Genomic DNA, 12,512 nt, shown 5'->3' on the forward strand with positions numbered 1-12,512 from the left:
TATCAAATGTTCCACACAAAGCGTTTCCACTCTTCAAAGGAGGCATTTCAAATCGGAAACTTCACAATTTTGGCCGATTCGCAAAGGATAAAATCCAAAGGTTTAAGAGACCATCAAGTTTGCAGAATTAAAGAGATTAAAAGAAAATTGGGGATAAAACCAGAAAAATAAGTAAAGGCGTAAATAAAACGAGTTCAAAAATAGCGTGCATATCTTTATTCAAAATTATTAAATCGTATGTTATGTGATTTACAGGATTTAATAATAATTATTGTTTTCACCTAATTTTGAAAAAATGTGAAAACTTTGAATTATCCACGTCCGTCTGTCTGTCTGTCTGTATGTCTGTGACCACAACTCCTCCGTCGTTATACTAGGTAGAATGACAAGTGAGGTGTCAAATGAAAGCTTATAATCCAAGGATGGTACTAAAGGTGAGAAATTTGACCTAAACTGTCTGTCTGTCGGTCCGTCCGACCGCGAATATAACTCCTCCCTCATTATACCAGGTAGAATGACAAATGAGGTGTCAAATGAAGGCTTATAATCCAAGGATGGTACTAAAGGTGAGAAATTTGATTTCGGCTGTCTGTCTGTCGGTCCGTCTGACCGCGAATATAACTCCTCCGTCATTATACCAGGTAGAATGACAAATAAGGTGTCAAATGAAAGCTTATAATCCAAGGATGGCACTGAAGGTGAAAAATTTGACTTAGGTTGTCTGTCCGTCGGTCCGTCCGACCGCGAATATAACTCCTCCATCAATATACCAGGTAGAATGACAAATGAGGTGTCACATGAAAGCTTATATTTCAAGAATGGTACTAAAGGTGAGAAATTTGACCTAGGCTGTCTGTCCGTCTGTCCGTCCGACCGCGAATATAACTCCTCCCTTATTATACCAGGTACAAATGAGATGTCAAATGAAAGCTTATAATCCAAGGATGGTACTAAAGGTGATAAATTTGACCTATGCTATCTGTCCGTCTGTACGTCCGACCGCGAATATAACTCCTCCGTCATTATACCAGGTATAATGACAAATGAGGTGTCAAATGAAAGCTTATAATCCAAGGATGGTACTAAACGTGAGAAATTTGACTTAGGCTGTCTGTCTGTCTGTCCGTCCGACCGCGAATATAACTCCTCCGTCACTATGCCAGGTAGAGTGACAAATGAGACGTCGAATGAAAGCTTATAATCCAAGGATGGGACTAAAGGTGAAAAATTTGACCTATGACTTCCGGTTTTAGAAATACGACCAGAAGTACTGTTTTAAAGTCACCGGAATAGTACAAGTGATATATTATTCGACGCGTCTTTGCAAGACGAGAACAAATATATACTTCCGGTTTCATGACTGTCCGTCTCTCTGTCTGTCCGCGGATACAACTCCTCAGTTATTAATACAGATAGAATTACTATCATGAGGTGTCGAATGAAAGCTTATAACCCAAGGATGGTATTAAAGATGAGAAATTTGACATCGTTCTTTGGGTTTTAGAGTTGCAACCGTAAATACTGTTTTAAAGTCACCGAATTAGTATAGGCCAGTGATACTCAACCTGCGGCCCGCGGGCCGCATGCGGCCCTCTAGCGTTTTTCATGCGGCCCGAAGGCTCACTAAAAGGCCCTGTAAACGATCAAATTATTTGTCAAATTTCACGTGTTTGTCAAATTTTTTGATAGTGTGCCGCTGTGTTTAGGGCGTGTTTGCGCGTGATTGGGAAATTGTATTGAAATTTTTAAGAATTCTGGGATTAAAAAGCAGGTATTATTAACTTTTAGATAATAATACATTATTAAAGTTAATGAACAAATACCCATTTTAAAAATAATCAACACTTATTTACTAGATACAGTGGAACAATCCATTTAGTAATCACAAGAAAAATCCAAGTTCGGATTACCAAAAAAATATAAAGTAATTGTGGCCTTTAAGCAATACCCTGTATATTTAAATTTTCAAGATTTATTTTGCACATTTGAAAAGAGCACAAAAACTGAGTTTACAGGTTCGGTTTAATTTTGGGCACAGGAAGTTTAATGACTTTAATTTTGACATTAAATATACTAAAATTTTTAAGAACTCTAAGATTAAAAAGCAGGTTTTTAAAGCACTTTGAATAATAAATTACTAAATTTAATAAATAAATATGCATCTTAAAAATAATCCATAACTATATACTACATTGGAACGACACTTACTTATCACAAGAAAAACCCAGGTTTGAATTAACAAAAAAATATAAAATAATTGTGACCTTGAAACAACACCCTGTATATTTTTCAATTTTTTGTGCAGACAATTTAATGACATTAATTTCGAAATTAAATCGAAATTTTTGTGGTGAGTTCTCAGAGTTCTTAAAAATTTCGACATATTTCAAAATTAATTGAAGTCATTAAATTCTCTGCGAAAAAAATGAAGGTGAACCATTTAACTTAGTTTTTTGTGGCCTTTTTAAATTTTCAAACGGGTTTTGAAAATTTGAATATACAGGGTGTTCTTTCAAGGTCACAATCACTTTATATTTTTTGTTAATCTGGACCTGTATTTGTGATTAGTAGTAAGTGGGTCGTTCCAATGTAGTAACTAAGTATTGATTAGTGTTAAAATGAGAATGTATTCATTAAATTCAATAATTTATTATTAAAAGTACTTTAAAAACCTGCTTTGTAATCTCAAAGTTCTTAAAAATTTTAATAAACATATTTCATTTCAAAATTAAAATGATTAAATTTTCTGCGAAAAACATTCAAACGAACCTATAAACTCAGTTCTTTGTGCTCTTTTCAAATGTACAAATGGGTTTTGAAAATTTCAATACAGGATGTGGTTTCAAGGTCACAATGAATTTAAGTATAATTTTTAAAACCGGACTTGCATTTTTCTTCTGATTAGTAGTTCTATGGTTTGGGTTCTAAATAAGACATATTTATATCAAATATCAAAAAATATGCAAGGTGATTATAAAGTTATGGTCCAGACAAAAATGGGCAAAGTCGATAAAAATACCCTGTAACTCGGTTATAAAAATCGGTAGGGCAATAAATGTAGAATATCTAAGAACCGCCTCAGTGACCTCTATTCGCCATTTAAGTATTTCCGTTTCTTAATAAAACACCCTGTATACTATTCCACCTATGCGGCCCGCAAGCTGTGGCAATAGCTAGTATGTGGCCCAGGGAAAAAAAGGTTGAGTATCGCTGGTATAGGCGATATATCATTCGACCTGCCTTAGCAAGATGAGAACAAATGTAAAATTTTGGTTTTTATGTCATTTCCGCTTAAAAAGTTCTAACCAGAATTGCCGCTATAGTCGTAGAAATAGTATATGTAACACAACAATCGAAGCGTATTGAAAAGTTGACTTTTAATCTTTAGTTCCTGTTTTGAAGTCATTTCTGTTTAAACAATGATCACCCAAAGTTTAGTAACAATGACTCAAAATTAGTAAAATCGTATATCAATCGACGCAAAGTTACACGAAGAGTTCAAATGTTGACTTCCGGTTCTACTTTCAATTACTTTGGGTGAAAACCTAGGACTTACGAAGTCCAATTACTTGTTAACACGTTGAGTTCTACATGAGATGAACATGGTCTGCATATGGGATTGTGCTTGTACGTTGAGTGTTATGAGGACCACTCCCGAATCATGATTTACAATGTATAAACTTTGTAAATCATGATTTGGGAGTGCTGCTTGTAACATCAAACGGGTCCTGGTTTGTTTATTTCTAGTGAATATTTTATTGTAATTTTAGTATATATTGTGAATGAAATTTTAAGATTGTGCTTTGTTTTAATTCTGGTTTTATTTAATTTGCAGGAGCTGGTCGCGGAAATTAAGCCTTCACAAAACAAGTAAGTCAAACGAATATTAAAAACTAGATTATTTTCTGGATTTTTTTTTATTTAGCTTAATGGCTCGAGAACTAATCGCCATTGTCATGGTACAGTGGATTTTTCCAATCAGGTACCTACAGTAATGTGTAGTGGGTGTGTTGAGTAAATGTGCTTGTTACTTAGCAAAGTCGATGTCATTGTCTTTGCAAAGAGACGCTAATGTATCGGAACGTCTGCAGTCCCTCCGGTGAGTACCGATCCCATTAGGATCCAAGGATAGAAACTATTTTCAATTTTTAATAAATGAAAAATTCTCCACACAGGTGATATTCGAACTCACGACCTTTAGGTTATAAGGGCTTACCCTCGCTGTGGCTCTTACCACTGAGTCACAGAGAGGGTATATTCTGGATTGAAATCATCTAAATTCTTCAATCTTTTGATATGATACTGAAATAATAGCCTTAAGTATGGAACGAACCACAAGTACTAAATTAAAAATTCTATATTAGTCATAGGACACAATTTTTTTTATTTATTAGGGGGGTTGTGCCCCGGTCTTGAACTTAAAGAAAGGAGTGCAAAAGACCTTCGCGCTATATCTAGTAAAAACTAGCAAAAATTTGGATTCCGTATTTTGCTGGTTTTGAGGAAATGTATTGGGAAACTTAGTACCTCCTCTACATGAAAACAGTTATATTAATCTACTCTTATAAAATCTGATAGCTTATAGTTCTTTGTGAACTTTGAATTAAGCGTTGTCCATATGTCTCAGATTGACGCAGCTTTATCTGATGATCAAACCGAGCAAATCTGAGAACATTTGGAAACGATCTTGAGACATACCCGCACGAAACACAGTTAAGAAATGTATCTTCTACCTTTCATATAAATCCTCGAATAAGACAAGTAGCGTTGGGGCGCCAGTGAAACGAAAAGAGACAATAGACTACCCCAGCTAATTGAAATACCATTCGAAAATAATATTTCAATCAACTATGATAGTTATCGTTCACCCTAGCTTAGCTCGCTCAGTCTCTCAGAGTGTGTGTTCGTCTGGTCATAATCTTAGATATGAACTCTAAAAATTTAGAATGGAAGCAAACAAAATAGTATTTTTAACCAATCATGTTTATTGTTCAATAAAGATATAATAAAAATATGACTTATTAAATGCATTAACAAATATATTCAAATTCTTGCCAAAAACTAACAATTTGTAGATTATACTTATGGCTTTTGGTATCTGGTTCGATGGTATCTTCGTGATGTCGAATGGTACTGCTGTTGGTTCTGCAACGGGCTCTGGGGTTGTAGGTGTTCAGGGCCACCAGGCCTACAGGTGTTGGTTGTTGCAGTCCAGATAAAGTTCATTGTTGTAGTCTAGATATTTTTGTCCTTATTGTTGTATCGCCGGCGATTGAGTATTCTTGAAGCTCCCAGAGGGAGAACTGTGATCTTTATCCCAAAAACTAGAAGAATAATGCTTATAAGTGACAATCAAGAAGTTAAAAAACCAAATTGTACCTTTGCCAAATAGTATTCAAAAACTAGTAGAAGGCAAGGGTAAATTAAATGGAATTAAGATGAGGGGAATAGTTAAAATTTGATTTACACGTGATTATATGAAAATTTGAAAGAAATAGGTATTTAAAACTGACCATGTGCTCACAGACATGGAAGGTTAGGTTAAATACGTAAAAATGATTATAAAAAGCTGTTAGATGTAGAAATGTAATTAAAATATGATATGTAATATTCTTACCCCAAGAGAGATTATTGTTGAAATAGAAATGTTTTTATTTTGAAGCTTCTTTGGCTTTTATACCGAAATTAATTTTCCACCATCATATTGAGAATTGAGAGACGAAGTGTCACTGCCATGACAGTGGGACGTAGGAAGTGGCAGGCATGTTCCGTATTAAAAGACAGATATCTAGATTGTAAGGATATACAGGGTACGTTCAGTGTGTTTAGTTGATGATTTAAATGAAAAGAGATATAGTAAATAGAAGATGCTAAGTAGTAGTAGGAAGATGGTAGTATAGTAAATAAAAGAGGCCGCCAACGAGTTTTTAACGAAGAAAACTGGTAAAACAAATAGAAGAAAATAATTACTAATGAAATATTAAGTAAAATAAAGTAAAACATTTATTTAAAAATAAAATATAGACGTGACGTTTGTAACGTTACATTATATGTAATTTTAATTTTTTTATTTTATAATTTCTTATTCAAATTCATAGACGTTGGATATTTACTTGATTTCTTCTTTGTTTAATATTATATCATTCTAATTATTTCTTGGATATTGTGTCCACCAAATTATTTAGTGTATTATATAATTCTTCATTTTGTATTATATTTTCTATATTTATGTCAATAAGGTCTCTTCTCATTCTGTGTAATTATTGTGTAGTTGAAAAAGACTTCAAAAGTTGTCACTCTAAGGGCATATAAAACAACATAATGTTACTCTACATCCCACCAGACTGAAAACAATGGGAACCTTCTCTGGTTACACCTCCGAGGCTTCTACAATTTGCAAGCCATACGCATGCTGAGACTAAGGAAGATGAGGTAATTTTACAATTTATAATTCACGTTCGATATGCTCAGTGCGGTAAAGTTCCAACGAGAATGGTTCCCTTCGTATTCCAATCCGAGTAAACATGTAAATCAAAATGAATAACCATTTTCAATTTCGTTGCAAAACGAAAATACAGCCACACCATATTCTAGTCCCATCAGAGTGTCCAGCAAGCACCTCTACCGGTTTCGAAACTTATTAGCCTTTCATCAGGAGGCACATATGCTGCTCTCTCTGATCCAACCAAAACAAACCTCGGCGTGCAGTCCCGGATTGTAACGAACGAAGTGGCATAGATGCCCTAGCGGCAACTGCAAGCAAAAGACTAAGTTTTTACTCTAATGGCATATAAAACAACATAATGTTACTCTACATCCCACCAGACTGAAAACAATGGGAACCTTCTCTGGTTACACCTGCGAGGACATTATGTTGTTTTATATTGTAACAATTTTCCCTCATCTACCTTAGTCTCAGCATCCGTATGGCTTGCAAATTGTAGAAGCCTCATAGTCCATTCTTTAACGGTAAAATATTGCAAAACCTTTAAATTTTAAAGAACCGCTTGGATTGACATGAAATTTGGCATACACACAGCTAACAAGTCAAAGAAAAAAAGTGATATTGTGCCGATATGTGCTTTTGCTCTGGGGGTGGTTTTCACCCCCTCTTGGGGGTAAAATATAGCCTATAAAAAATTTAAAAAAATAGTGTATATATCACGTCTTTTTATTTAGTAGCAGCAGAGTTACAGCTAATGAAATATAGGTTCATATTCGTAAAATTCCAAGTGGAATATTTTAACGTGAAATAAACAAAGATGAAGCACATTTCGGGGAAAACTCATTTAAACTTATTTAAAGTGTTTAAAAAAAAGCTTCATTTTTGTTTTATAAAAAAAATTTCTAGCATCAAAATTAAACAAGTTACGCTCAAAATAAAGTTAGTCCCTTTTGGTTTTGGTAAAAAAATCGAGAAAATCACCCCCTAATTAGTATCTTAAATGAACTTAATCGTAACGACTTTACAAGTTTCTTGACTCGTGTATATATTGTTTATATGATCTGTAAGTTTCATCGGTTCAAAATCCTTATTATTGAAACGGCTGTAGTTAAAAGGGGTTGAACGAGTCACTGATCACGAATGTATGCAAATTTAGAAACACCAAATCTTGATCAATTTTTGTCTAACAGAAAAACAAAAAAATACGTGATATTCAGAAAAGCAAATCTTTTTTTGTATTTCGAGATTTTTGATATCTCTAACAATTTTTAAGTTATTTTGAAAAAAAGCATATTTTTCAAAATTTAAATTTTAAAAAATTATATTTTGAAACCAAATTTTTTCAAAAATAAGCACTTTGAATCGATGAAACTTACAGATCATAAATAAACACAATATAAGTAAAATAAATTGTGGAGCGTCAACGATTAATTTCATTCAAGTTGCTAATTAGGGGGTGGTCTTCCCGATTTTTTTTTGCAAAAACAAAAGGGACCAACTTTATTTTGAGCGTAACTTGCTTAAATTTAATGCTAGAAACTTTTCGTAAAAACAGAAATAAAGATTTTTTAAACACTTTAAAAAAGTTAAAATGAGTTTTCCCCAAAAAGTGCTTAATTTTTTGGATATTTCACGTCGAAATATTCTATTTGAAATTTGGTGAATATGAATCTATATTTCATTGGCTATAACTCTGGTTCTACGAGATCCACAGACCTAACGCGTACACCATTTTTTTTACTTTTTTATAGGCTATATTTTTGCTAAGAACGATTTTTTCGACAAAATACTTACTTTTTGAGTTATTTGCGAAAAACCGTCTAAAAATGTGGTTATTTTGTTGAAAAATGAACATATCCACTCGCAAATAACTCGAAAAGTGTTGACTTGGCGAAAAAGCTCTATAGAACAAAAGTTACTTAAAATTAGTCAGTTTAACCATTTCCGGAGTTGTTTTGGACATATATTTTTTCACCCACAAGAGGGGGTGAAAGTCACCCCCAGGGCAAAAGCACACGTTGGCACAATATCACTTTTTTTCTTTGACATGTAAGCTATGCGTATGCCAAATTTCATGTCAATCCAAGCGGTTCTTTAATATTTAGAGCAAAAACCGTGAAAGAATGGACTATCAGAGGTGTAACCAGAGAAGGTTCCCATTGTTTTTATTCTGGTGGGATGTAGAATAGCATTATATTGTTTTATATGCCATTGCATGAATAAAGCCCAACACATAATTGAAAAAGCTATAGTCAAAAATCAAGAAATCTATTTAGCATTCTTAGATATGAAAAAAGCGTTTGATATGGTGGACAGGACAGGAATCTGTCAGAGCCTAGAAAACAAGAATATAGATGAAGAACTGTTGAAGGCGGTATGTAGTCTGTATGAAAATGCTAATAACCAAGTAAGAACAAGAAGCAGCACTTCAAAAATCTTTAAAAATAACGATGGAGTCAGACAGGGTGGTGTATTGAGCCCATTATTGTTTATATGCTTTATTGTTTTTATTGCTTTATTTAGATGAAGAACTGTTGAAGGCGGTATGTAGTATGTATAAAAATTCTAATAACCAAGTAAGAATAAGAAGCAGAACTTCAAAAATCTTTAAAAATACCGATGCAGTCAGACAGGGTGGTGTATTGAGCCCATTATTGTTTATTAACGTGATGGACGAAGTAAAAAAAGCGCTGGCCAAAAGCAAAAAAAGATCATATTGTAGGATACAGAAACATGCAAATAGTGAAAGTAGAAGCATGAGTATTTGCAGATGATACAGTACTTATATCAAAAACAGAAAAAGACCCTCAAAAGAACATGACAATATCAAATGTGGACAGATGAATTAAAATCATACAACTTAATGGTAGGGGAGCAAAGTATGCTAAATGTGCAGTCACTCGAGCGTTACGGGGACCTATTGGGTTGTGAAGAGTAGCTCCTAAAACCAAAAAAAGTTAAGTAAAGTTTTCCATTTTAGTGGGCGCTTGCCATTTTTTAATTTAATTTTCCATTTCCAACAATCGTTTTTTCCGATTATAACGCCATCTAGCCATAATCCGAAAAAATGTTTCAAATAAAAGTTACTTATTTTTACGTAAGGAATACAAATCTGCAATAAAAAATGGGGGCTCCTATTTAAGATTTTAGAGTAACCCCCCACGCTGGGTCGTGTCTGGTGCCATTCGATAGATTTTTAAAAAATATTGAATAAGTGTATTTTACAGTTTTTCGATCTGATGTTCATTTCGCGAAATATCGCGGGATTCGTATTTAAAATATTAAATTTACCCCCTACCCCTCTCCGTGGGAAGTCGTGTTTGGTATCATTCGATAGATTTTTAAAAAAATATTAAGCATACATTTTTTAGTTTTTCGATCTGTCATTCATTTCGCGAAATATTCGCTTATTTCTTGTGAAACTTTGAGACTCACCCATTTCCTTACGCCCGGCTCAAATCGTCAGATTTTTTAAATATACACTCTTTTGCATGTACTTACCTTACCTTATCTTAATCTGACAATTTCTAGTTTTTTTAAGGATAGATTTTTTTTTTCGGTCCCCCCCTTAACGAACTCCCCTGTGTTAAGAGCCAATATATGGTAGAAGTACATCTGCAGGGTACCAGGTTTCTCCCCATATGATAATCTGACGCGCTCGAGTAACTGCAAAAATCCCCGCTTGGGCTCCCCTACCATAAGAGTAAACCCCGAGAAAACTAAAGTGATGGTAATAACAAAAAATATAACAAAAATAAATATTAACACTGAAGGTAAGAGAATCGAACAGATAGAAATATACAAGTATTTAGAGATAACTTTGAATAATAAAGGGACACAAGAAGACGATATTGGTACCAGAATAAATTCAGGTACTAGAATATACATATCATGCACTATACAAAAACTTCTTGAACAGAAAATAAACAACAACAAAAACAAAAATGATCGTATACCAAACAGTGTACCAACCTGTATTAACCTACGGGGCAGAAAACTGGGTACTCGACGAAAAACCAACAAAGCGACTGCAAGCAAGGGGAATGAAATACTTGAGGATAGTGCTGGGTGTTAGAAGAACAGATTGAAGAAGAAACGAAGACATTAGACAAGAACTAGGAACGAAATCACTAAAGGAAAGCAGAAGAAAAGAAACTGAAATGGTGGAGACACATGATCAGAATGAACGAAACTAGACAGGTGAAGGAGATATGAGAAGCGAGAAAAATAGGGAAAACCGTAGAGGGCGACCCAGAAAAACATGGAACGATAGCATAAGCGAGATTCTCGAAGAAAGTGTAAGACGAAGGAGTCTTCTGGAGTGAGGCGAAGGAACTTGCTAGAGACAGAAATGAATGGCGTAAATTTGTAGAAAACAATTAAGAGGGTTTGTACACGTCGACACCTTCGGGTATAAGAGCTTTTCGATTATGTATGTATGTATGTAAATTTGAAAATTTTAGCGAACTAAGAGATTATAGATTTATGTATAAAGAACTTCATGTTTTTTAAACTTATTACTGACTGAAAGAAAGAATCTAACACTTTTTCCGCTTCTTTTTGTTCCAGCTTAAAACTAGCTACAATCAAGTGCAAAGTTTTTCTGTCTGCTTTATTGCAATTTCGACACATTGTAAAGAATTTATTGGACACCTCAGTACTTTTAACGCCAAACAATTTCTATTCTCGCAATAAAAATAACTCTGGATTTTATTACCGACAAAACAACGGAGCAGGTGAATCACATTTGAGTCAAATAGAAAAATACGCAGATAGATATTCTCAGGGAGCCATAAAATAGTCTTGATGGTCTCTGATGCATTTCAGTTATTCCTCGCGGAATTTTTAAGAGTTTCAATATTACACTGTTGGAATTTGAGATATGCACTTCTTACCTATTTTTGTACAATTCGCTAGTGGTCTTAGCGGATGTAATGCATGTGCATGACAAATGAAATTTTAGATATATAAATAAGAATAAATGAAACAGCTGGAGGAGCGCATTTTTTGTATTACATTCCTTTGATATATTATGAGAACTTATTTAGGAACACAATATCTGCTGTATGTATTTAATATTTATTGTAGGAGACATGGGGTAGTTTTTCTACTTGTAAGAATTTATCACATTTTTTAATACGTTTAAGTTTAATTTATTTAATATTGAATGTGAGTTATTGCAATATTTGCGGTAATATTAAGAAGTTGCCATTCTGCCATTATAATTAAGTAGATAGGGCGGGCTTCAGGGTCGAACAGTCGATCTCCTCTCGAAAGTTATATTATCGAAAATATTTTCTAATAAGCTGTGGTTTGGCTGCATTAGGTCTTGTTTCTGATTATGCTGGCTTTATAGACTATTGATCTCATGCCGCAAAAAAGATGGATCAAAATGGCAGGAAAAAACTGGCAGCAGATAGTTCAAGACAGGCAAATATGAAAAATATTTAAACACAAGAGAAGGACAGAGGAGGCACAACTGGACAGAGGAGGCACAACTGGACCAGAGGAGGCACAACTGGATCAGAGGAGGCTGCTAAAGAAGAAGATTTTTGATTTCATCTTACAGTTAATGTGTCCATATCTTCTTCTTATGGTGCCTATCCGTTACGGATGTTGGACACTAACATGGCTATTCTGACTTTGTTGACTGCTCCCTGAAAAGTCCGGTAGTGGTTAAGTTAAACCATTTTCGCAGGTTATGCAGCCAGGATATTCTTCTTCGTCCTGGACCTCTTTTCCCATGCACTTTACCTTGAAGTATGGTCCGAAGTAGGTTATATCGTTGTTTATTGCGCATTATATGGCCCAGATATTCCAGTTTGCGACGTTTTATGGCTATGACTAGTTCGCGCTCTTTACCCATTCTATGTAGAACTTCTTCGTTGGTAACTCTGTCTATCCAGGAAATCCTCAACATGCGTCTATAACACCACATCTCAAATGCTTCGAGTCTCTTCAGTGATGCTTCAGTTAAGGTCCATGACTCCACGTCATATAAAAGAACGGAGAATACGTAGCATTTTAGTAAACGAACTTTTATTTCCAATTTTATATCGTGGTTGTT

At 34.3% G+C, this 12,512-nt stretch overlaps 1 protein-coding gene across 1 annotated transcript in view; it reads left to right on the forward strand.

Moving 5' to 3' along the window:
- The window catches only part of LOC114333317 (poly(rC)-binding protein 3), a 754,646-nt gene that overhangs the window by 295,022 nt on the left and 447,112 nt on the right, over positions 1 to 12,512 (forward strand). Inside the window, exon 3 of the mRNA XM_050658847.1 lies at positions 3,836 to 3,870. The gene's annotated coding sequence lies outside the window, so the exon portion shown is untranslated. The remainder of the gene's footprint in view (positions 1 to 3,835; positions 3,871 to 12,512) is intronic.

Source organism: Diabrotica virgifera, chromosome 8, assembly GCF_917563875.1.
Source record: "Diabrotica virgifera virgifera chromosome 8, PGI_DIABVI_V3a".
Classification (NCBI taxonomy): Eukaryota; Metazoa; Arthropoda; class Insecta; order Coleoptera; family Chrysomelidae; genus Diabrotica; species Diabrotica virgifera.